The 27266-nt window shown below is 42.2% G+C and overlaps 2 non-coding genes across 2 annotated transcripts; both read right to left on the bottom strand.

Annotated features, from left to right (window-relative positions):
* Positions 1-5905: 5905 nt before the first annotated feature.
* On the bottom strand, positions 5906-6012 carry LOC120259742. Its single transcript, XR_005536295.1, has one exon. It is a non-coding gene; the product is annotated as a small nucleolar RNA R71 (small nucleolar RNA).
* An 11472-nt stretch (positions 6013-17484) lies between these two features.
* LOC120259719 lies at positions 17485-17591 on the bottom strand. Its single transcript, XR_005536274.1, has one exon. It is a non-coding gene; the product is annotated as a small nucleolar RNA R71 (small nucleolar RNA).
* Between the last annotated feature and the right edge of the window lie 9675 nt (positions 17592-27266).

A 27266-nucleotide genomic window follows, 5' to 3' on the forward strand; every position in this document is an offset into this window, starting at 1 on the left:
CTTACATACCGCCTCGCCGAAGCCATGAGACATTCTTTAGACTTTGATGACAGTCTTACTTTCGTGACACTACCGATAAACTAATAGATGAATATGTGCAGGAAATGATGAATCCAGACCCGTATGAAGGATTGCTAGACCAAGAAGTGGAGAATGAGGATGTGATGATGCTTGGTGTAGAAGACAAGATACAACCTACCCCAGGGATCATGAAAATTAAGCTCCAAAAGATAAAGCGTGCAAGGAGACGTCACAAGAAACACCCCAAGGCTAATAGGAATGAGCAAAAATAGAGTAAGGATGATGAACCCTTGTGCAATAACAAACTTGATAATTCTCCCTCTACCTTCAAAATACTACGTTCATCATGCTTTTAAGTCATGGGTAAGAGGGAAACCTTCATCTATGAGCCCTCGTGAGGAAAGGTCAGGTACGTCAAGCTTAGTGACGTTAAACAAGCGCTTCTTGGGAGTCAACCCAAGTCTTTACTATTTTTCAAAGTATTAGTTAGTGTTTACATTAATAAGAGCTTAAGTGTTGGTGTCTTCATCTTTTACATGATATTGTTGTGATTTTCTTGTAGATTGTTTTTGTTATCTTATTCTTAATTGTGTGCGTTATAGTTTTCTTGGTTGTTTGAGCATGTTTTTCATGATTCTCTGGTTACATTTGCATAATATGGACAGGCTTTGAAAAGATGTAAATGTTCTGAAATTTTCTGCAAAGTCTATAAATTTTTCTAAGTCATCCACAGAAGACACACAACGGTGTGGAATTTTCATATTGGCGTGTGTTTTCATTCAGAGCTCATCCCGAGAGAACATAGGGGCATGTGACTACCCCTGTGAATGACCTATTGATGGTCACACGCCCGTTGGTAATTTCCACATGGGCGTGTGTTTCTCTGCAGAAGTTCAGAGCTCTATCCCGAGAAAACACAATGGCATGTGAATGACCCTGTGAAAGGGCTTGTGAAAACCAACGGCCTTGTGGAATTTCCACACGCCTATGTGGAACAATTAGAAGAAATTCTTCTGTGGACGGAGGAACCACAGGGGCGTGTGGGTGCCCTGTGGGTCAAGCACACGGGCGTGGGGAATTTCCACATGCCCATGTGTATGCGTTTAGAGGCAAAGAATACCACCCGAGAGCATACAGGGGCGTGTGTCTTCCCTTGTGAAGCTCCCCTTGTGGAGTCACACGGGCATAGGTAATTTTCACATGCCTCTGTGGATGTACAATATTCAAAAGGCCGTGATTTCGCTTTATAAATCTTATATGCCTTTTCATTTTTACACTTCTCCACACCAAAAGAACACTCTCTCAGACTCTCCCGACTTCACACCGTCATTTAGAATTATTTCATTCGAATCTTCCGGTCAATTTCAAGGTTTTCATCTTTATCTTGTCGGTAAACCCTCATTCTCTCTTTTCTTCGCCAAACTTGATTTTATTCGATCAAATCTACTAAATTTGCTTCATTTTGATGTTTAAATGATGAATGTATGTTTTAGAAGCATTTGAGAATGAATTTATGATATATTTTAAAGCGTACTGCATAGTGGCCAGGCGGGTTTCACGCCCATTGGATCCACATGGGCATGTGAAATTTCCACACGACCGTGTGGATTTTTGCAGTATTGTTATTGATAAGTGCTTGTGTACTAAAAATACAAAGTATTTTTTTTTATGATGAGCATTACTTTCATAAGGTTTTATTGCTAATAGTGTGCTTTTGTGTTCTTTTGCGCATATAAGGTTGTGGAGCCAAATAGAGAAGAAAGGAATCAAAGTAGATTGCAAATGTATTATGTTGATGGAATCTTGAAGTGGACACATGAGAAGACGCAAGTTGTGCTTGAAGGCATATGAGTGTGGTAAGTGCTTGTTGATAAGTGTCTAAATGTAGGTGTTTTCGTATATATATCGTATTCACTTTGCATGTATTTTGTGAGGTTTGATGCCCGTTTTGCGCTTAATCATCTATTATTTGCTTTGTAGGGCATAAGGAAGCCATGGAGAACAAGAAGATATCATTTAGGCGAAAAGAGAAGAAAACAGGAATTTCATACCACCCCTATACTACCCAGTATGGGGGCATATGCACTGTAGCAGCGGAATGATTTGGAGCTGTCTGCCCAGTGATAAGTGCTTGTGTGATATGAATGCGAAGCATTCTTTCCTTATGTTGAGCATTACTTTTCTCGGGTTTTTACATTAATATGTGTGTTTTTATGTTACTTTTATGCAGGTAGGGTTGTGAAACCAATTATGAAGGAAAGAAGCCAATATGGATCATAATGCACCTATTTTGTAGGAAATCTCGCTAAGGTTCAAACGCGAAGACATAGGTCAGGTGTGAGATGCTAGAGTGTGTGCCAACCTCCTAGCATTCGAGTGAGCACATCCATTTGGAGGGGCACAAAGGCAGTCACACTCGAGCATTCCAATTTATGCACATAAGAACGAGAGCTCGACCAACATGTATATCATTGAAGAAGCAAGTGATTCACGACGTAAACGTGTGCCCGTTTGCGTTACCCCGATGAAAATATTGAATTGGGAAGTTATTCAGGTCGAAGACTGTAGCATATACTGTAGCAGCACTGTTCACAGCCGGCTGAGAAATCAGAGAAACAGAGAATCCACACGGGCGTGTGGAAATTATCCACGGCCGTGTGGAAATTCCGCACGGGCGCGTGTACCGTCCACGCCCATGGAGTCGCCCGATTCCAGCCCTATTTAAAGCCTATTCAGTCCCGATTTTGGTATTCTTTTCTCCATCTTTTCCCAACTTGCGAGAGGGCTTCGGCTAGGGTTTTGAGGGGTATTGGCTAGGTTTTTGGGAGGTTCTACCACTCCGACATCGCGCGTCATTTGGAAGAAGGTTATTGGGAGAGCTTTCATTGGCATCGATCCGGCGAGGTGTATCCTAGGCCAGACAAAGGATCCCTTGCGACGAGTAAAGGACTCTCCACAAGACCATCGACACAACCATTGAGGGGGTTTCTTTATGGATTCATTGCTTTTACATTCAATTTCTTTGATTGTACTTAGCTCCATGGAGAGCTAAACCCCTAGTGGGTACTTGGGTGATTGTGAACCCTAGGATGTATTCGTTTCTTTGAACTTCTTTATTATGCTTTCAATAAATTGATGTTTATTGTGAGTTCCAACCTTGAATGTTTGATTGTATGAACATTTCCCCTAGAGTGACACTAGGGTTGATAGTTCTTGTTGGTAAACTTGTGAGTGAGTGACACACCACGAGCGTTAGACAAAGCTAGGTTGGAGAGGGTTGAGAGGGTTAGTCGAGAGGTACAGGAGCGTCCCCTTCCCCTCCGACATGATAGATTCTACCTCCGTTCCTTGAGTTCTTTGCGGCTATAATAGAGTGAATGGTCTAAGGAATGAATCTCCGCTGGGGCTTAGTTGCGCGTGCAACGGAGTGAAGCGTTGAGGGGATCTTAGTATCTAGGGCTTAATTATGGTTAGGGACCTTCCGTCTGGACCAAAGGGTTAGGTCTATAATTACAAAGAGATTTATCACCTGCAATCCCTAGAGCTCATTGCAACTTTATTCGAATGCGAGGTTGAAAGATTATTTAATCTCTCCTCCAGGACATGAATAGAGTTAGGCATAGTTGACCTTAGATTTAGGACTATGTATGTAAGGATTTCCATGACTCACCATTGCATTGATTAGGAAGCATAATAGAGAGTTCTTGCACTTGAAGCGATTATCCTAGGTGAAGCATCATCCGAGTACCCCATCTTTATCGATTGCCTTGCCTCCTCCTTACTTTTGCTCTCTTACTTGTTGCTTTTAATTGTTGAGAATTGAATCATTGTCACACTTATCATTGTTGATATTCCACATAGCTAAGAATCGAATTAAGTGTCTTTACTCCCTACTCCCTGTGGATTCGATACCCGCTCACCCGGGATTATTACTTTGACAAACCCGTGCACTTGCGGGATATACGCAAGGGGATCTTGTCACCCAGATTTCTATACTACCCAGTATACAGGGCCGTATGGAGGCCGTATGCACCCCGTATGAAACGCGATTATAGGGTTTTGAGTGCTATATGACCCCTATACGGCCTGTATGTCATGGGGGATATAAATACTGACTTTTACGGCAGAACAAGGGACTTTTTCTGGCCATATTTTGAGAGACCACTTGAGAGGCTTTGGGCGACCTTGGGAAGGAGAAGAAGGGCAAGGAAGCTAAGAGATCATTCAAGGCCAAGGTCCAAGACTCTTAAGGCAAGAAGACAACATCATTCAAGGGGAGATCTACCACGATTTGAAGGAAGGAGACCCGTGGCTAGAGGAAGCGTCATTAGGCATTCCTTTAGAGGGGAAAGCGTCATTCGACACATTTTCTACCTCCTCCTCCACTATTTCATCTAGGGAGTGTCATTTATGCTTTTCTTTTGTGTTTCACTTGATTGTATTACTTGTTGTGGGATGATGACACACTAGACCCCCAAGGCCACCTTTTATTGGTGAACCTTGGGGGGTTTTATCATGTATTTTGGATGATTACTTATTAATTCTATGCTTGGGTAATTTTGAGATTTAATCCATTTTTTTCATGCTAAGTGCTACACTAAGGAGAAATCCGTAGCTCTTTTCTGAGTGATGCATGTAGATGTGACTTGCTCGCATGTATTAGATCATGAATGGATTAGAAGGGGATACTTGTATCATCACGCCGAGAAATTGGGTGTTGGTAGCCCTCCGTGTTAAGTTAAGCCAAAGAAGAGTAGGTTTGCTCCTATTTGAGATTTCCTTATGCTTAATGCAATCGTAGGAATGTGGATTTGGAAGAAATTCCTATCTATGTTCGTATGGGATTAGGGTTCAATCGCCAAGAAATTGGGGTTGTTCTAATCTAGAAATCTCTTGGTCCACTTTACCCTTGCATCTTTTAATCACCATCCATGTTTCATGATAACCCCTCAAGGGGATCCGATCCATATCTATAGGCCTTTGCATTACATTGAAGTTCTTGCTTGCTCATTGCTTGTTCTCTCTAACTTGTTGATAATCTTGTTTTAGTTTTAATTGCATCTAGTAAAGTAAATTCCATCACTTGAGATCTTAGGCTAGGTAATAGCTCGGGAAGGAGTAATAGGAGATCCTTAGCACTGTGGAATACGATCCTTGTGTCTTCGCACGAGGTATTACTTGGCGATCCCATACACTTGCGGGAAGCAATCAAGTTTTTGGCGCTGTTGCCAGGGACCTTTATTGAATTCTAGGAAACTTTTAGATTATTACTCTAGCCATTTCATTCTTTACTCGTTCTTCTCGTTATTTTTCTTTTCCTTTGATCTTAACTTTCTACCATTTTTCTTGGTTTTGCAAGGTACTGTGCATGACACATTCAAATCCATCGACCTTGATTACACCGGATAGTGAAATTGAAAGAACTTTGCATCGGAGATTGAGAGAGGTTGGTGAAGGATCGGGTACACAAAACATTGAAATTGAGGATAAAGAGTCTTCTATCATGGCCGAAGAGCGACTCATTCTATCCGAATATGAAATACCACAATTCACGGGTGATGAGTTTAGTGTTCAAGCACTATCCGTGGCATCAAACAATTTTGAAAATAAAGCAAGTACAATCGGCATTGTCCAGAACTTGGTTCAATTCAATGGTCTTGCAAATGAAGATGCACATGACCACTTTTCCCGGTTCCTCCAAATTTGCTCTACATTCAAGATTAATGGGGTGTCGGACGATGCTATCTGTTTGAGGCTATTTCCATTCAGTTGGAGAGATGGGGCATATTAATTGCTTACATCATTATCTCCTGGGTCTATAAAAACATGGAAGGTTACTGTTGAGAAGTTCCTTGGGAGGTATTTTCCGCTAAGCAAAGCACCCAAGTTAAGACAAGAAATTTCAGCCTTTAAACAAGGGGAGTCCGAAACATTGTTTGAAGACTATGAAAGATTTAAGGATCTCCTTCGAAGGTGCCCCCATCATGGTTTTGCTTCATGGATGTGAGTACAAATTATTTACAATGGGCTGAATTATGCTACACGCCAATTTGTTGATGCCGCAGCGGGTGGTTCCCTTAGCAACAAGTATCTCGATGAGGCCGAGCAATTACTTGAGTCTATGGCAAGCAATGAATCACATTGGGCCTCAAGAGGATCTTCACAAAACACTACTGGGCTTTATGAAGTGAGTAGCAATGATGCCTTGGCTGCAAAGGTTGATGTGTTAACTCAAAAGCTTGATCTTCTTATGGGTAGTAGTTCGAGGCCAGAATTAGTGTTGAGTTGTTACACTTGCTGTGGTGGGCATGGTGTGGCCCAATGTCCTATTGCTAGCTCCTCTGTTGCTTCCATTGAGAATGTTGACAATATTGGGGGGCAACGAAATCAAGGGAACCCGTACAGCTCAACTTACAATCCAGGATAGAAGAACCACCCAAATTTTTCATGGAACCAAGGCTAACAACAAAGAGGTGCACCACCTCAAGGATCTCTATTTCAACAACCGGCCTTTGAGAAGAAATTTACAACTGAAGAGGTCCTTGCCAAGTTCATGCTCAGTACTAATGACAGGTTCAATATCTTAACTAGTAGTACGGATGCACAATTTGGCAAGGTGAATGCTCAGCTCACTCAGCACACTGAACAGTTCAGTGAGATAGGTTTTGTCTTGAGAAACCTCCAAGCTTCGGTAAAGTCACTTGAGCATCAAGTAGGGGAACTCGCGAAGGCAAATTCTGAAAGTCTTCTAAGGTGTCTTCCAAGTAACACAGAAGACAATCCAAGGGAGCACTTGAAGGCCATTGCTTTTAAAAGCGGGAGGCAAGTGGAGACAAGGGTCGAAGTTGACCCAAGTGTCAAGAAAAGTGGGGTAGACTCCGGGGAAGACCCCAAGCTAGTTGAAGAAAACAGTGAAGACAAAAATCAAGGAAAGAACGACAAGCCCCAACAACAAGGACCAACAAAATCATCCAAGTACAAGCCTCCAATCCCTTATCCAACCAGATTGAAGCATGACAAGGAGGATGTTAACTTTAGAAAATTCATCAACATCTTTAAACAACTCCATTTGAACATCCCGATAGTTGAAGTATTGACTCAAATACCGAAATATGCCAAGTTTTTAAAAGAGCTCCTCACAAATAAGAGAAAGTTGGAGGAAGAGGGCATAGTTGCACTTATGGGGAATTGCTCAGCCATTCTAGAAAAGAAGCTCCCACAAAAGTTGAAAGATCCGGGAAGCTTTATTATCTTGTGCATGCTTGAAGGTGGAGTCCAAGAAAATGCTCTAGCGGACTCGGGGGCTAGCATAAACATCATGCCCTACACCATGTATTTGAAATTTGGTTTGGATGAGTTAAGGCCCACGAGGATGACCTTACAATTGGTGGATCGATCAACAAGGAAACCTCATGGGATTGTTGAAGATGTGATTGTCCGAGTAGACAAATTTGTTTTTCTTGTGGATTTTGTCATCATGGAAATAGATGAGAATGTGGAGATACCACAGATTCTTCACTGACCATTCCTCAGCACCTTGGGTGCCCTAATTGATTTGAAAGGAGGGAAGTTAATGCTAAGAGTCGGAGAAGAAGAAATTGTGTACATTTTATTGGTTGCCATGAAACATTCTTTAGATCATGATGACACACTTTACTTCATTGATGAAACTGATAGGTTGATTTTTGATTGTGTGCAGGAGGTGCTCTCGATCAACCTGTTGGATGAGTATTTAGGAGAGTTGGAGAATGAAGAACAAGACGAACCTCACTACCATCCTCAAATTCACAACTTGAAGCAACGAAAAGAAAAGGTATCATGTACCAATGGTAAGGAAAAAGAGAAAAAAGAATCATTTATGAAGAAAGTGTGGAGGGAGATTCATTGGAGAAAAAGAAAGGTACCAAGCTTCATCACCCCACATCTCAAGGGGGAAAGGTAAATTTTTCACCCCATCTCTACTCATGAACAATTCGAGGTCTTTTCAATGTTGTCACTGAATTTACCGGGAAGAAACAACACTACTAGGGAAATTGGGGGTGGCTTCAAACTCTTTGAACCCCCATGAGGTAGGTAATGACATTTTCCAGGCTCGTGACATTAAACAAGCGCTTCTTGGGAGGCAACCCAAGCATTCGGGGGTATTTTCTTACCTTTTTTGTATTTTTAGATCATAGTTCATTTCACTTTTCGTATTTCTTAGATTTGTTTGTTTTTGAATAAGTTCATGCTCACACACTTGGCACATTCTTCTCATCATTTTAAATTGTGGTGCATTTGTGAAACTCCTTGAGAAACTCATGTTTAGGTGTTAATTCATTTGCTAGATCGTCATTTTATTCATTTCATTCATTTTTGGAGAAGTCTTTGACCTTGCCATACCATTTTTACATGATTAGGAGCAAGTTTTTCAAAGTTTTGAAGGTTTTTAAAAGCTATACGGCCATAATGGAGAGTATGGGGGTCGTCTGAGATGAACACAGCAATTCAGAGGCTTTGTGCCATCTCAGACGGGTCCCAGACGGCCCCCATACAGGGACGTCTGAGATGGCCAGATTTCTCAGCCAAGAGGGGCTTCTTGACCCCATACAGCCCCCATACGGGGCCTGTATAGGGGCCGTATGGGCCGGCCCCTTTATAACCCCGCCACTCTCTCTCTCTCTCTCTTCCACTCTCTCTTTTCTCTCATCTTTCCACCAAATTTCTCTCTTCTTTCTCCCTCATTTCTTGGCCAAATCTTCTCATTTTTCCTCCTAAAACCTCTCCTAATCCATTAGAGACTTTGATCTATTGGTTTCCCTCCAGTTTAAAGCTTGTTTTCTCAAGATTTTGTCGGTATGCTTTTTCAATGCCCTTGTTTTATCTTTTTCATTTCTTGGGCATTCTTGGAGATTTTGGGTGGGATTTCTTTAGCATTTTGCTTGGTTTGGATGATGTGAATATCATGGATGAATTTCATTCAAATTTATGTAAAAATATTTTGATTCTATGAATATAGGGGAAACACTTGCAGAATGAATAGTGACCATACGACCCCCATACGGCCGTGTGACCTCAAAAATTCGATTTTACATTCATTTCCTCTATCTTTTTGCAGTTTATTTTGATTTATCTTGTATCCCTATGAGCTTGAACAAGGTGTGTCTTCATTGTAGGGATGCCTCACACTAAAAGACTCACCTCCAAGCGCCCAAGAACCACCACACCCTTATCTACACCCGATGAACCCGTCTTCAAGTTAGCCCATCATCGAGAGAGATATGATAGATTGAAGACAAAACCATTTGGAACATTGTGCTATCATTTACTTTAGTTTGCTTTGTTTTGTGATTTTTATTTTGTTGAGTTGGCATGGTTCTTACCCTACCGACTTGTGGTGTCAAACTTTATTTTCTTTTCATTTATGTGTTTTGTTGGCTACTCCCTAGTTTCTCCCTTGTGTTTGTATTGGTAAATTTTTGTGGAATGATGATATCCCGTTTTTGCCTCACAGGGCATTGAGGGAATTTGGTGAGTTTTCCTAGTTTTTAATGGAGGTCAGAAGAGACATGTATTGCTCACCACACCTTTTGTCGAGTCATACCTCACGACGAGCACAAGTTGAACCGGGGAAGTTTGTTTTCACCCTCCTCTATTATTTGCATTGCTTCATCTTGCATGTCTTTTCATGATTAGTGTACATTGAGGGAAATGTACAACACTAAGTGTGGGGATGGGTGTATTTCATGTATTAAGACCATTGTTAACATGCTAGTGTTACCTATGATGGCTTTGTTCATTCTTGTAAGATTCTTTTAGCTTAGATTAATGATTGATGTGAGTTACTTGTTTCTATGCTTTATTGAATCCTGTTTTACCCCTAGTATTGTCATGTGCACTGAATTTTTTGTCGATGCCTTGGGAATAGCCAATATGACCACTCTAACTCTCTTGTATGCATAACACACTACTTTGAGTACTTGGCCTTAGAACACTAAGTTCTATCCTTTAATGTTTTTTCTTAAGAACTTCTAAGTCTTATTGAGCTAATCCTAGTTTTGTATCATGTAGAGTACTATGAAGATGTGATATAGGGTGATTGTGAAAAATTTGGGTCTTTGTCAGTATTCTTTTGCTATTGAAGCATGAATGCGTCTATGTAGACTGTAATTGAGTAGTTGGGTGGCTCTTGTGCCTAACCAACATGTGTACCCTCCAGAAAGATTTCAAAATGATGTTGGTGTAGTCTAAGTTAGTCGGACTCAGAAAAAAAAAGAAATGAATGATGAAATGAAAATAAAAACCCTAGTGATATTTTTGAGTACCTACCAAAAGTTTTTAGAAGAAAGTGGATTTAGTTTCGAGCTTTAGAATTAGAAGGATCTTACTTGGCCATTGAAGTAGCACTTAGTAGTTTAAGACTTAGTATTCTTTGTAAGTGGAGTGATTTGCATCTAGAGCTATACTGATTGAAGTCCTTAGGCTAGACCAGATCAGGGCAAATGAGATATAAGATTCACTTACACGGCACAGACATATAAGGGGTGAGACAGGATATTTTTAGTATTCTTATTAACTATAACTCAACATCTATGTATCATTGTCCATTGCTTTTGGAGTCTTATATTTGCTTGATACCAGAGGTAATGTATTTAGTCACTTTTTAGTCTCTTGGTTTTTCATGAGTTGTTTGGTTGGGGACAAGCAACGCTTATGTGTGGGGATATTTGATAAGTGTCTAAATGTAGGTGTTTTCGTATATATATATAGTATTCACTTTGCATGTATTTTGTGAGGTTTGATGTCCGTTTTGTGCTTAATTGTCTATTATTTGCTTTGTAGGGCATAAGGAAGCCATGGAGAACAAGAAGATATCATTTAGGCGAAAAGAGAAGAAAACAGGAATTTCATACAACCCCCATACTACCCAGTATAGGGGGCCATATGCACTGTAGCAGCGGAATGATTTGGAGTTGTCTGCCCAAATATCCATACTACCCAGCATACAGGGCCGTATGGAGGCCATACGCACCCCGTATGAAACATGAATCTGGGATTTTTGAGTGGTATACGACCCCCATACGACCCCTATATGGCACGTATGTTATGGGGGGTATAAATACTGACTTTTAGGGTTGAACAAGGGACTTTTTCTGGGCATATTTTGAGAGACCACTTGAGAGGCTTTGGGTGACCTTGGGAAGGAGAAGAAGGGCAAGGAAGCTAAGAGATCATTCAAGGCCAAGGTCCAAGACTCTCAAGGCAAGAAGGCAACATCATTCAAGGGGAGATCTACCACGATTTGAAGGAAGGAGACCCGCGGCTAGAGGAAGCGTCATTCGGCATTCCTTTGGTGGGGAAAGCATCATTCGGCACATTTTCTACCTCCTCCTCCACTATTTCATCTAGGAAGTGCCATTTATGCTTTTCTTTTGTGTTTCACTTGATTGTATTGCTTGTTGTGGGATGATGACACACTAGACCCCCAAGGCCACCTGGTGTTGGTGAACCTTGGGGGGTTTTATCATGTATTTTGGATGATTACTTGTTAATTCCATGCTTGGGTAATTTTGAGATTTAATCCATTGTTTTCATGCTAAGTGCTACACTAAGGAGAAATCCGTAGCTCTTTTTTGAGTGATGCATGTAGATGTGATTTGCTCGTATGTATTAGATCATGAATCAATTAGAAGGGGATACTTGTATCATCACGCCGAGAAATTGGGTGTTGGTAGCCCTCCATGTTAAGTTAAGCCGAAGAAGAGTAGGTTTGCTCCTATTTGAGATTTCCTTATGCTTAATGCAATCGTAGGAATGTGGATTTGGAAGAAATTCCTATCTATGTTCGTATGGGATTAGGGTTCAATCGCCAAGAAATTGGGGTTGTTCTAATCTAGAAATCTCTTGGTCCACTTTACCCTTGCATCTTTTAATCATCATCCATGTTTCATGATAACCCCTCAAGGGGATCCGATCCACATCTATAGGCCTTTGCATTACATTGAAGTTCTTGCTTGCTCATTGCTTGTTCTCTCTAACTTGTTGATAATCTTGTTTTAGTTTTAATTGCATCTAGTAAAGTAAATTCCATCACTTGAGATCTTAGGCTAGATAATAGCTCGAGAAGGAGTAATAGGAGATTCTTAGCCCCGGTGGAATACGATCCTCGTGTCTTCGCACGAGGTATTACTTGGCGATCCCGTATACTTGCGGGAAGCAATCACTTGTGTGTTAAGAATGTGAAGTATTCTTTCCTTTATGATGAGTATGACTTTTATCAGGTTTAAGCATTAATACATGTGTATTTGTATTCTTTTGTGTATGTATGGTTGTGAAGCGAAGTATTAAGGAAAGAAGCCGAAAGTAGATTGTGAACGCACTATTTGGTGAAATCTTGGAAGCAACAAACGCGATGACGCAAGTGGGGCTTTAAGATACGTGAATGTGTGCCAACCTCCATGTATTTAAGCCATTATAATGAGTTGGAGGGGCACGAAGTCAGTTACATTTGCGTATTCCAACTTGTGCAATGATAGCAAGACTTTCACCAATGAACCTGTTTATTGGAGAAGCGATACGATCTACAGCATAAACGTGTGCCCGTTTATGTTACCTTGATGAAAAGTGGATTCAGGAGTGTTTTTGGCGTTATTCATCGTGAGTCGGGTTATCGCAGCAAATCGGCATAACAATGTCTTTCAGTAGCGATTCACATGTACCGACCGAAAAATCGAAATTTCGAGAGAATACACATGGGCGTGTGAAAATTCCACACGCACATGTGGAAATTCCTTAGGGGCGTGTGGAAAATCCACAGGCCCTTGTGGATCAGTGTTATCAAACCCGGACCGGCCCGGCGGTTCGACCGGTCGACCCGGTGACCCGGTGACTAAACCGGTCCGGGTCTCTAATTAGACCGGACATGTGATCAACCCGGTGTGACCCGGCCAAACCTGGTGACCCGGCCGGGTTTCAATGACCCGGGCGGGTTAATGCTTGTTTATAAAAATGACATTTTCATCCTTTAATTTTTTTGTAACTTTTTGTTATGTATTGGATTGAGTTGGTTTGATTAAATTTGAAATTTCACTATGGATTCATATGATATTGTGTTGTGTTTTGTTATGTATGGAATATTTGAATGAGTTTGATATTAGGTTGAGTCTCGTTATGTCATGTAGAGCTTGAATTTTTGAAATTTTTATTATGTATCGGTTTTTAACTTTTATGCTTGTCATGTATTTTTTTACAATTTATTTTTTTGTCCCTTCAAATTATTTATTTGATAACAAATAATAAATAAATGTTATATATTATTATAGAATTAAAAAAACTAATTTATAATTTTTAAAAAAATAATATTTAAAAAAATAATTTTATTAACCCGACGATTGACCCGAATGACCCGGCGGTTGAACCAGTTGACCCGAGACCCGAAGCCTACACTGGGTCGATGTCCGGGCCGGTTTTGATAACATTGTTGTGGATGCCTGATTCCAGTTTATTTAAAGCCGTTTTTCGGCCTGATTTCAGCATCATTTTTCCCATCTTTTCTCCATCTTCTGAGAGGCTGGCGGCTAGGGTTTAGAGGGGTTTTGGCAAGGCTTTTGGAGTGGTTCTCTGGCTTGGACACCAGATTCTCTTGAAAGATAGTTATTGGGGAAGCTTTCGTCGACACCGATTTGGCGAGCTGTGCCCTAGGCTTGACAAGAGGACCTTTGAAGAGGACGAGGCCACTCCACAAGACCATCAACACGAATACCGATGGCGTTTTCTTATGGAACACTTGTTTTTACTTTTGATTACATTGTTGATTGTATTGTGCTCCATGGAGAGCTAAACCACCTACTAGGTACTTGGATTTAGTAAACTCAAGGATGTTATTGTTTCATTGACCTTTTATTATGCTTTCCTTAATTGATGTCTTTAATTGAGTTCCAATCTTGAATGCTTGTTGAATGATTTTTCCCTTAGAGTGACACTAGGGTTAAGAGTCCATCTTAGTAGCCTTTGTGGATGAGTGACACATCATGAGGGTTAGACAATGCTAGATTGGAGAGGGTTGAGAGGGTGAGTCGAGAGGTAGCGGAGCGTCCCCTTTCCCCTCCGGTGTGATTTATACTACCTCCATTTCCTAGAGTTCTTTGCGGTCACAATAGAGTGAAGTGCTAAAGGATGAACTCTTTGCAACTGTTATTTCACTAGGATGAGAATGAATAAATGATGGTGTGAATAAGATTGATATGAAAAGACTAAAAGAAATAAGAAAGAGAGGCACGTTAAAATAAGAGGAAAGACAATCGATAGAAGTGGGGTACTCGGACAATGCTCACCCTAGGACTAATGCTTCAAGTGCAAGACCAAATATTATGTCTCCTAATTGATGCTTAATGAGTCGTGAAAATCCTTAAACACACGGTCCCAAACCTAAGGTCAACCGTAACTAACTCTACACTATGTCCTAGCGGAGAAATCGATCAATCTCAACACCTCCCACTGTGTAGAGTTGCAAGATTCTCTAGGGATTCCAAGTGATAAACCCTATTCCAATGTATAGATCTAACCCTTAGGTCCAGGTGAAAGATCCCTAGTCACAATTAAGCCCTAGGTGCTAAAGTCACTTCAACGCTTCACTCCGTTGCCTGTGCAACTAAGCCCCAGAGGAGCTCATCCCTTAGCCCATTCACTCTACTATGACCTCAAAGTACTCTTGGAATGTGGCGGTAAGATAAATCACATCAGAGGGAAAAGGGGACACTCCGCTACCTCTCGACCACCCTTTTGACCCTCTCCAACCTTATTTTGTCCAACTCTCATGGTGTGTCGCTCATCCACAAAGGTTACTAAGATGGTGTCTCAACCCTAGTGGCACTCTAAGAGAGATATCAATCAACAAGCATTCAAGATTAGAGCACAATTAGAAACATTAATCGAGGAAAGCATAATAAAGGCTGATAAGTGCTTGTGCGATAAGCATACAAAATGTTCTTTCCTTGTGTTGACCATTACTTTTATTGGGTTTTAAAGCTAATATGTGTGCAGTTATGTTACTTTCATGCAGGTAGGGTTGTGAAGCCGAATATGAAAGAAAGAAGCCAATGTGGGTCGTAAATGTACCAATTTGGAGGAAATCTTGCTAAGATCTAAACGCGAAGACACAGGTCGGGTTTGAGATGCGGGAATGTGTGCCAACTTCCTCGTATTCAAGTTAGTATAACCATTTGGAGGGGCACAAGGGTAGTGAAATTCAAGCATTCCGACTTGTGCATATAGAACAAGATCTCTACCAACATGTCCGTTATTGAAGAAGCAAAGCGATCCATGACGTAAACGTATGCTCGTTTGCGTTACCTCGATGAAAGCATGGATTCGGGAGTATTTCGGGCCGGTATTGTAGTAGGTACAGTAGAAAATATGTAGCAAAAATATTGTACCAGCACTGTTCACAACCGACAGAGAAAATAGAAAAACAGAGAATCCACACGAGCGTGTGGAAATTCCACATGCCCTTGTGAAAAATACACAGGGGCGCTCACACGGGCGTGTGGATTAACGATTCCAGCACTTTAAAAGCCGATTTCAGCATTCTTTTCTCCATCTTTTCCCCAACTTGAGAGAGGGATGCGGCTAGGGTTTTGAGAGGTATTGGCTAGGGCTTTGGAGAGATTCTACGGCTCTGACATCGCGCGTCATTTGGAAGAAGGTTAGTGGGTGAGCTTTCGTCGACACTGATCCGTATCCTAGGCCGGACAAAAGGACCCTTGCGACGAGTAGAGGACTCTCCACAAGACCATCACATGACTAATGAGGGGGTTTTCTATGGATGTTTTCTTTTTATATTCGATTTCATTGATTGTATCTAGCTCCATGGAGAGCTAAACCCCTAGTGGGTACTTGGGTATTTGTAAACCCTAGGATGTATTCGTATCATTAAATCTCTTTGTTATGCTTTCAATTAATTGATGTTTATTGTGAGTTCCAATCTTGTATGCTTGATTGTATGAATACTCCCCTAGTATGACACTAGGGTTCAGAGTTCTTCTTGGTAACTCTTGTGAGTGAGTGACACACCATGAGAGTTAGATAAAGCTAGATTAGAGAGGGTTGAGAGGGTGAGTCGAGAGGTAGCGGAGCGTCCCCTTTCCCCTCTAGTGTGATCTATCCTACCTCCACGTTCCAAGAGTTCTTTGCGGTCATAGTAGAGTGAATGGGCTAAGGGATGACCTTCTGCTGGGGCTTAGTTGCGAGTGCAACTGAGTGAAGCGTTGAAGTGATTTTAGCATCTAGGGCTTAATTGTGGCTAGGGATCTTTCACCTGGACCAAAGGGTTAGGTCTATACATAGGTATAGGATTTATCATTTGGAGTCCCTAAAACTCATTGTAATTCTATACGAGTGTGAGGTGTTGAGATTGTTCGATTTCTCCTCCGGGACATGTACAGAGTTCAGCATGGTTGACCTTAGATCTGGGACTATGCAATTAAGGATTTCCACGACTCACTATTTTATTAATTAGGAAGCATAATAAAGGTTTCTTGCTCTTGAAACGATTGTCCCAGGCACAACAATACCCGGGTACCCCATCTTTATCAATTGCCTTACCTTCTCCTTTACTTGTGCTCTCTTTCTTGTTGGTTTTACTCTTGAGAATTGAATCTTGTCACACATATCACTATTTATCTTCCATATTAGTTAAGAAACATTTTAAGTGTCTTTATTCCCTACTTTTCTATGGATACGATACCCACTAATATGGGATTATTACTTCGACACCCGTGCACTTACGGTGTACACGCATAATCAGACGTGTCAAGTTTTTGGAGCCGTTGCAAGGGAGTAGGCGTTTAGAGATACTTTGCACTTATTTTTTCTTAGCTATTCATTTATTCATTCTATTTCATATTTTCTTATTCTATCATCATTCTGATTTTTGTTTCCTTTTTTTTGGTGCAGCTCTAGGTTATGACCTGAGGGAATCCTTCCATATTAATTGAAGGAGATCCCGAGCTTGAACGTACACTTAGAAGAAAAGGGAAAGAACCTATGCAAGAACAGTCCAATCTAGCTGATTTGGAAGTAGAAGAATCTGAAAACATGGCAGAACAGAATGAGCAGTAGTGGACATTATCCAATTATGCCAGACCTTTAGTATTAGGGACACAATCGAGCATTGTACGTCCCCCGATTATAGATCAGAACTTCGAGCTGAAGCCGGCATTCATCCATATGTTGCAGCAATCTGTGCAGTTCAATGGTTTTGCCGATGAGGATCCAAACAATCATATAGAGAACTTTCTCGAGGTGTGTGATATGCTGAAGATAAATGGGGTAACGGATGATGCCATCAAGTTGAGGGCCTTCCCATTTTCCTTGAAAGGGAGAGCGAAGCAGTGGCTACACTAATTACCTAGAGCATCAATTACCACACGGGAGGAGATGGTAGAAGCTTTTCTTGGCCGTTATTTCCCTCCCGAAAAATTTGCAAATCTTAGGAATGAGATCTCATCCTTTGTACAATTGGAATTGGAGTCTCTATTTGAGACGTGAGAAAGGTTCAAGGAGCTCTTGAGAAAATGCCCGCAACACGGATTTCCGGAGTGGATGATTGTTCAGACCTTTTACAATGGTCTGAATCCGAGTACACAGCAACTCTTGGATGTGACAATAGGAGGTACCTTAGGTAGCAAGACACCCGGTGAAGTCCTTCAATTAATTGAAGAGATGGGGTTAAACAGCTACGAATGGAATGCCAGGGAGAAGAAAAAGATGGCCGGTCTCAATGAGATAGATGCAGTGACTTCGTTGGCTGCTCAAGTGGAATCACTGAGTAAGAAGTTAGATCTTCTAACTTCAAATAGAGTAGCGGCCGTGATTACTTGCACTGGGTGTGGTGGAGGATATGCTCCCTCCGATTAACCCGATATCTTTTGGTGATGCATCTTCGGTTGAGAACGTTGATTTTGTAGGTAATAGCATGAGGACTCAAGGGAACCCATACAACAACACCTACAATACAGGTTGGAAGAATCATCCCAATTTCTCGTGGAGCAACCAAGGTCCACAAAAGGCCATGGGGCCACCGAGTTTCCAACAACAAGGCCCAAATGTGGAAAACAAAGTTTCAGGTTTTGCTGCTCGAATGACGGATTTGGAAAAGGCCTTAACTAGGTTTGTGCAATCATCAAATACAAGGTTTGAATTAGTTGAGGCTACACTTCGCAACCATACCGCCTCCTTACATATTCTTGAAAATCAACTGGGGCAGATTGCGAAGTCCTTATCGAAAAGGCCACATGAAAGTTTGTCGAGCAATACCGAGACCAACCCTAGAGAGCATGTGAAGGCGATCACTTTGAGAAGTGGTCTTGAGGTCGACAGTAGGCTTCCTAGTGAGAAGTCAAATGAACATGCACCCGAGGTTATAAAGGTCGAAGAGGGAAAAACCAAAGAGAAGGAGGTGGCACCTCCACCTTTCAAGCCAAGGATCCCTTATCCCTCTAGATTGAAGAATGACCAAGGGGATGAACAATACAAGAAGTTCTTGAGTTTGTACAAGAAACTCCACATCAATATTCCTTTTGTTGAGGCATTGGCCCAAATGCCTAAGTATGCCAAATTCTTGAAGGACTTGTTGACCAACAAGAGGAAGTTGGAGGAGAGTGCTTCAGTGATCTTAGATGTGTCTTGCTCGGCGGTCTTGCAAAAGAACATGCCGAACAAGAAGAAAGACCCGGGGAGCTTCATCATTCCATGTAATATCGGCAATCTAGGTGAAGAAATTGCATTGGCGGATTCAGGGGTAGTGTCAACGTTATGCCATACACCTTCTTTCAAAAGCTAGGCTTGGGCGAGCCTAGACCTACTCGGATGACTTTGCAACTAGCGAACCAAACGGTGAGACATCCGAGAGGTATCATCGAGGACGTGCTTGTTAAGGTGGAGAAGTACATTTTTTCGGTTGACTTCATAGTGCTAGACATCGATGAGGATGCGGATGAACCATCGATACTTGGGAGGCCGTTTTTGCGGACTTCCAAGGCATTGATTTACATGGACGGCGGAGAGCTAACTTTGAGAGTTGGAGATGACAAGCTCACATACCGCCTTGCTGAAGCCATGCGGCATTCACTTGATTTTGATGATACTTTATACTTTCTAGATGCTACTGATGAGATTGTTGATGAATACATATAGGAGATGTTCAATCCGGATCCATACGAAGGCTTGTTCGACCAAGAGGAGGACAATGAAGAGATCATGATGCTTTGTTCGACGGAAGAAGTACCATCTACCCCGGGGATCTTGAAGAAGGTGCTCTGGAGACTAAAGAGGGCTAGGAGACGCCACCGGAAAAGCTCCAAGACTATTGGAGACGTGCGTAAACCAAACAATTTGGGTGAATCATTTCAAGGCAGTCTCAAGCCCGACAATTCACCCTCTATCCTCAAGAGATTTTACTCATCATGTTTCCAAGCCATGGGTAAGAGGGCAAATTTCATCTATGAGTGTGTGGAATTAACACACGCCCGTGGTTTTGTATTGCGAGCTCATCCAGAGAAAGTACAGGGGCATGGACTCACACCTGTGGACGACCATGCGATCCTCGCACGCCTGTGGGTAATTTCCACATGGGCGTGTGAAGTGCTGCAGAGATTGGTAGACTTTCCCAAAAGCACACAGGGGCGTGGACTCGCCCCTGTGGGCGACCTTGTGAACATCGCACGGGCGTGGGTAATTTCCACACGTCCATGCAAATCTCTACAGAGGAGCTCTCCCCATCCCGAGAAGACACAAGGTCGTACGGCTGCCCCTATGAGTTGGGCTTGTAAATGCCCACGCCCATGTGGAATTTCCACATGGGTGTGTGGAACACTTAGCAATTTTTCTCGGATGTCCAGAGCAGCCACAGGAGCGTGCAGCTGCCCCTGTGAGTCGGGCGCACGGGTGTGGGTATTTATCACACGCCCATGTATTTGCGTTCAGAGACAGTGAGTGTCTTCCCGAGAGCACACAAGGGCGTGCACCTGCCCCTGTGAAGCTTTCCTGTGGAGGTACATGGGTGTGTGTAATTTCCACACGCCCGTGCGGATGTACAAAACTCCAAGAGGCGCGAGTCATTTTAAAAGGATTATTGTTCCTCTTTATTCTAATATCCTCCGGTGGTCTGAGAGCACTTCTACATTGTTTCCCGACCTCATATCACCAATTTGGAAGAATTTTACTTGGTTTTCCGGCCGTTTTCAAAGCTTTCTAATCTCAAGTCGACGGTAAGCCCATCTTTGATTTCCTTCCCAAATTCATGATTTTAATCGATGAAATTAGTCAATAATGCTTCGTTTCTTCAATTAAAATGATTATTTATTTTTAGAATGAAGTAAAAGCTTTGTAATGGTGCATTTGTGGAGTTTAATGCGCGGCTGTGCGATTGTTTACGGCCCGTGGATCCATAAGGGCGTGCAAAAAATCCGCATGACCGTGTGGATTTCTGCAGCTATGTTGAATTAACTTGTTTGATCAATTCTCTTTCAACTTTTGCAGACTATGGCACCCATGTCAAAGAAGCAAGCTGATAAGCGATCGCGAGAGTCGTCCCCCATGTCCGAGAGCATGAGATTCACTATCCCTGAGCATCAGGTTCGTTTTGAGGGTCTGTCGAGACTTTAATTCGGACAGACTCGGTTCTTGGACACAAGTATATCGAGATATTTGCATCAAGGGGATGATTTCGCTGATGATGTCGAGGATCTTATTTCAGTAGGTGGTTGGAGGCAGTTATTATCGATTAGAGAGCCAGCCATCCGAGAGCTTACAATAGAGGTTCTGTCGTCGTTCGAGTTCGATAGATCATATGTAAGATTCGACGACCTCGACATAGTTCAGTTCAGATCACTTGGACATCACTATAATTTGAGTATCACATAGTTTTCAGTTCAGCTCGGCTTGTACGAGGAGTTATATATAGACACTGAGGATTACTCTAGTTACCGACGGATTATCCTGGAGCTCTTACCCCATAGAGAGATTACAGAGCATTATGTGGTCAGGCCCAGTATGAGCCGGGGGTGTCCAAGGCCATGTGCTTTTCCCGACTTGCGTACCGATATCTACATGCCATCATGAGCAGGTCGATAAATGGCCGTGGTGATAGCACTGGCGTTCTGAGTCGACATGAGCTTCTGTACTTGTATTCGATGATGCAGTGCACACCGATCCATCTAGGGCACATCGTCGCTGAGTACATACGACATCAAGGCCAGTATACCAGATTGGGAGCAATCTTCTCCGGTCCATACTTTACGAGATTAGCTATGAGTATGGGTCTCTTGGGCGCGATTCGAGGGGCCGAGTAGACGAGTATACCTGCGCCCTTGAGCCTGGAGACGATGAGATTGATGGGCATGGTTCGTAGGGTTCGGACGAGGGTTTATGCTCTGGTTCTACCGGCTCCAAAGATAGCCGAGGAGGAGGGTGATGATGCCAAGGCTTCCTAGCCTGCCCCCAAGCCTCAGTCAGCACCTATGGAGACCGAGGTACCTCCGGTAACAGAGGGCCCACCCCCCGTGCGCATGTTTTCACCATCTAGAGCCCCGGATCGCTTTGAGAGGCTCGAGAGCCCTGTGGGGGTGATACGGACAGAGGTAGCGGAGGCCCGAGCAAGGATTGCCAATATTAGGGCTACGTAGGCCGCATAGTATACAGAGTTTGACACCTTACAGCAGATCTTAGAGCGAGACGTTGGCTCATCATTTGTCCTGTTGCCAAGGACTCCTCCGGCTCCCTCAGCTCCGCCAACATCTCCTTCATCATCTCTACCAGCACCCTTTGATCTAGCACCAGCAATAGCAGAGGATCCAGAGCACGACATCGACACTTGATTTTATTTTCCTCGTCTTTTATTTCCGCATTTTATTTTGGACTTGTATACTTAGAAAGGACTATCCTTCTGAGTTTATTTTCATTTCGTATCTTGAGTTGTATTCATCGTCTTATCTTTTATATACTCGAGTTATTTTTGTTTTCATTGAGCTTCACTAAACCCTCTCGTGTATGAGTGCAGATGGTCTTGTCATCATGGGAATTGAGACTTTGTCATGGACACGACCAAGGTGTTTCAGCACTTGGCCGTGTGAGCTTCATGCCCCATTGGAACAACACTCCCAAGGACTTAGCTCCATCATATGCAACACTAGGAGTCAGGGGAGTATTGTTTCACTTGCTTCTCCCACATCTGAATCTAATTGAGTTACATTATGAATGAGCTTGCATGTGTACATTGGGGATAATGTGCAACTTAAGTGTGTGGGGGGGGGGGAGTTTCATAGCGCACGCATCTCTTTTGTACTAGTTTTGATTGATATACATGCTCGCATAGCCAATGGCAGTTCACCTTAGTTGCATTGATTGTATTCTTGAGTTTAGGAAAATTTTTAACATTGAATGTTTTCATGCTCTAGTTTTTGCTTGAATTTCGAGGAATTTTTGCCTGATTGACACTTGTTGCACTACTCACCCTTTGAACCTTATTGGAAACTCATGTTTGATGTATAAGGGACTAGTTTTTGTTGTTTCTTGTGTCAGTTCAAAAAAAATGAAAAATGATGGAAAAATGAAAAGAAAGAACAAAATAGTTTTGTTGTTTAGTTGTGCTTGTTGGGTGGAAAGAGCTACCACTTATGATGTATGAAGCTACTCTTATAAGTCGAATACTAGTTATGCCCTAATGATAGAAAGGGCTATCCCCTGGGATGTGTGAAAGCTACCACCCCGGTGGAAAGACCTACCACCTCGAAAGTGTGAAAGCCACCTTAGCGGCCGCTTCGGAAAGGGCTACCTTAGAGGATGTGTGAAGCTACTACCTTCTTTTGAATTTTTGTTACCTTTTGTAGATAAATAAGTATCTTATACATAGCACTTTGAAGTGTATACTTTGGGTCAACTTGAGTGAGTTCACACACTTACACGATTTCGGGTTTGTCGCCTTTTTGATTCAAGTTTTTAGTTAGAGCATTGATTTTTCATATTTAGTGTTAAAATTTCTCGTACGTATAGAATGCACTCTTTGTATGCTTTGGTGAACCTAAGGCTAAGCATTTCCAATATTTCCTTCATCTGTGCTTTAATGTTTTAATTTTTGCTTGAGGACAAGCAAAAGATTAAGTGTGGGGGAGTTTGATAAGTGCTTGTGTGATAAGAATATGAAGTGTTCTTTCCTTGTGTTGAGCGTTACCTTTCTAGGGTTTTAACGCTAATATGTATGAAGTTATGTTACTTTCATGCAGGTAGGGTTGTGAAGCCGAATATGAAAGAAAGAAGCCAATGTGGGTCTTAAATGCACCAATTTGGAGGAAATCTTGCTAAGGTTCAAACGCGTAGACATAGGTCGGGTTCGAGATGCGGGAATGTGTGCCAACCTTCTCATATTCGAGTTAGCACAACTATTTGGAGGGGCACAAGGGCAATCACATTCAAGCATTCTGACTTGTGCATATAGAACAAGATCTCCACCAACATGTCCGTTATTGAAGAAGCAAAGCCATCCATGATGTAAACGTGTGCCCGTTTGCATTACCTCGATGAAAGCATGGATTCGGGAGTATTTCGCGCCAGTATTGTAGTAGACTACGGCAACAAAAACTGCAGCAACAATACTGTACCAGCACTGTTCACAGCTGCCTGAGAAAATAGGAAAATAGAGAATCCACACGGGCATGTGGAAATTCCACACGCCTGTGTGAAAAATTCATAGGGGCGGTCACACGGGCGTGTGGAATCCCGATTCCAGCCCTTTAAAAGCCGATTTCAGCATTCTTTTCTCCATCTTTTCCCCAACTTGAGAGAGGGCTGTGGCTAGGGTTTTGAGAGGTATTGGCTAGGGCTTTGGAGAGGTTCTACGGCTCCGACATTGCACGCCATTTGGAAGAAGGTTGGTGGGATAGCTTTCGTCGGCATCGATCCTGCGAGGTGTATCCTAGGCCAGACAAAGGGACCCTTGTGACGAGTAGAGGACTCTCCACAAGACCATCACCACGACTAACGAGGGGGTTTTCTATGGATGCTTTATTTTTACATTCGATTTCATTGATTGTTTCTAGCTCCATGGAGAGCTAAACCCCTAGTGGGTACTTGGGTATTTGTGAACCCTAGGATGTATTCGTGTCATTGAATCTCTTTATTATACTTTCAATTAATTGATGTTTATTGTGAGTTCCAATCTTGTATACTTGATTGTATGAATACTCCCCTAGAGTAACACGAGGGTTGGAGACTTCTTCTTCGTAACTCTTGTGAGTGAGTGACACACCATGAGAGTTAGACAAAGCTAGATTAGAGACGGTTGAGAGGGTGAGTCGAGAGGTAGCGGAGCGTTCCCTTTCCCCTCCGGTATGATCTGTCCTACCTCCATGTTCCAAGAGTTCTTTGTGGTTATAGTAGAGTGAATGGGCTAAGTGATGACCTTCCGCTGGGGCTTAGTTGCGAGTGCAACGGAGTGAAGCATCGAAGAGAATTTAGCATCTAGGGCTTAATTGTGGCTAGGGATCTTTCACCTAGACCAAAGGGTTAGGTCTATATATAGGAATAGGATTTATCATTTGGAGTATCTAAAGCTCATTGCAATTCTATAAGAGTGCGAGGTATTGAGATTGTTCAATTTCTCCTACGGGACATGTATAGAGTTAGGCATGGTTGACCTTAAATCTGGGACTATGTAATTAAGGATTTCCACGACTCACTAATGCATTAATTAGGAAGCATAATAAAGGTTTCTTGCACTTGAAACGATTGACCTAGGCGGAACAATACCCGGATACCCCATCTTTATCAATTGCCTTACCTTCTCCTTTACTTGTGCTGTCTTTCTTGTTGTTTTTACTCTTGAGAATTGAATCTTGTCACACATATCACTATTTATCTTCCACATTAGTTAAGAAACAATTTAAATGTCTTTATTCCCTACTCTCTGTGGATATGATACCCACTTATCTGGGATTATTACTTCGACACCCATGCACTTGTGGTGTACACGCATATTCGAACGTGTCAAAGGCTAATGAAACCAAACGCATCCTAGGGTTTATAAATACAAGTACCCACTAGGGGTTTTAGCTCTCCATGGAGCAAGATACAATCAATAATAAAATTAAAAGTAAAAACATGCAATCTATAATAAAATCCCCTTGGTATTCATGTCGATAATCTTATGGAGTGGCCTCGTCCTCTCCAAAGGTCCTCTTGTCAAGCCTAGGGCACACCTCATCGGATCGGTGCCGATGAAAGCTCCCACAATAACTATCTTCCAAGAGAAACACGGTGTCGAAGCCATAGAAGCACTCCAAAAACCTAGTCAAAAACACTCAAAAACCCTAGCCGCAAGCCTCTCAAAAGTTGTTGAAAAGATTGAAAAGAAGATGCTAAAATCGGGCTGAAAAACGGCTTTAAATAGGCTGGAATCGGGCATCCACACGGCCCTCTGGATGTTCCACACGCTCATGTGGAATTTCCACACGGCGTGGGTAATTTCCACACACCCATGTGATTCTCTGGAATTCTGATTTTCTACGGGTTGTGAACAGTAATTGCTACAGTAAATTACTACAATGATTTGCTACAATAACCTGCTATGCCAAAAACACTCCCGAATCCAATTTTCATTGAGGTAACATAAACGGACACATATTTATGCCGTAGATCGCATCGCTTCTTAAATAAATGGGTTTATTGGTGAAGATCTTGTTATCATTGCACAAGTTGGGATAGGCAAATGTGACTGCCTTCATGGCCCTCCAACTCATTGTAATGGCTTGAATACATGGAGGTTGGCATACATTCACGTATCTTAGAACCCCACTTGTGTCTTCGCATTTGTTTCTTCTAAGATTCCACCAAATAGTTTGTTCACGATCTACTTTTGGCTTCTTTTCTTAATACGTAGCTTCACAACCCTACATGCGTGAAAGAACACAAATACACATGTATTAGCGGTTAAACCTGATAAAAGTCATGCTCATCGTAAGGAAAGAATACTTCGCATTCTTAACACACGAGCACTTATCAATCCCCATCAACCTTATTGTCTCTATGCCCAGGGGGCAGGTATACTCGCCTTCTCGGCTCCTCGGATCGTGTCCAATAAACCCATACCCATAACTAGTCTCGTGATGTAGGAGCCCAAGAATATTACTCCTAATTTGACATACTACCCCTGATGTCATATATACTCTGCCAGAACGCATCCCAGGTGTATCGGTGTGCTCTGTAAAATTGAATAGAGATATAGCAGCTCCTGTCGGCTGAGAACACATGTGTTGTCACCATGACCATTAACTGACTTGCTTAGAATGGCATATATGTACCTTTAACTCAGCCGGGAGAGACATGTGGCCTTAGACACCCCGGGCTCATATTCCCCTTTCCACATAACACTCTGTATGCGCATTGTGGTGTCAACGCATCGGGGTAATCCATAGGAAACTGCTCGTAGTCATTTGTATCTGTGAATATCGTATCATAAAGTCTCAATCTAATCGAGAACTGGGTGACTGACATGCTGTGATGCTATCCGAGTGCTCTAAACTTTATAGTATCTACGCTGTTAAAGCTGGAATAAGAGGGGTCGAACTCAAATGATGATAATACGTCGAGCGTCAATATACGGATCGTAGTATCCCGTATGGCTAGCAACCGACTCCATCCGCCTACCACAAGTATCTACTCTATCTCCTCTACCATGTCATCTGTCCCTGAACCTCTCTCACTGTATCCATGTCGGGAAAATGTGTCTATCCAAACCTTAGATTTGCCAATCTCTGAAATCGAGCCTGATGCTCGGCAATCACGAATTCCATCTGTTCGGGTTCAAGTGATGACTCACGTGGACGTTTCTCAGCTTGCCTCTTTGAACAAGGTGCCATATCTGTAAAAATTAAAGAACAATCGATCAAAAAAGTTCACAGTAATAGTATAGCAAAATCCACACCATCGTGTGTAATTTCCACACATCCGTGTGGATCCACGGGGCGTGAAAATTGCACGTTGCACGCTAAAAACACACAAATACATCATTAAATCTCTTCTAATTTCTTCCTAAGAATGCATACCCCTTCTAATTGTAGAAAAGAAGCAACATTCACTAGTTTCATCGATTAAAATCAAGAATTAACAAAGAAAAGAAGGAAAGAGGGTTTACAGACAAGTTGAAGATGTAGAACTTGGAATCGGCCTGAAAAACAATTAAAAATCCTTCTAAAATGATGGTGCGAAGTCGGAGA

Source organism: Dioscorea cayenensis, chromosome 4 (assembly GCF_009730915.1).
Source record: "Dioscorea cayenensis subsp. rotundata cultivar TDr96_F1 chromosome 4, TDr96_F1_v2_PseudoChromosome.rev07_lg8_w22 25.fasta, whole genome shotgun sequence".
Taxonomy (NCBI): Eukaryota; Viridiplantae; Streptophyta; class Magnoliopsida; order Dioscoreales; family Dioscoreaceae; genus Dioscorea; species Dioscorea cayenensis.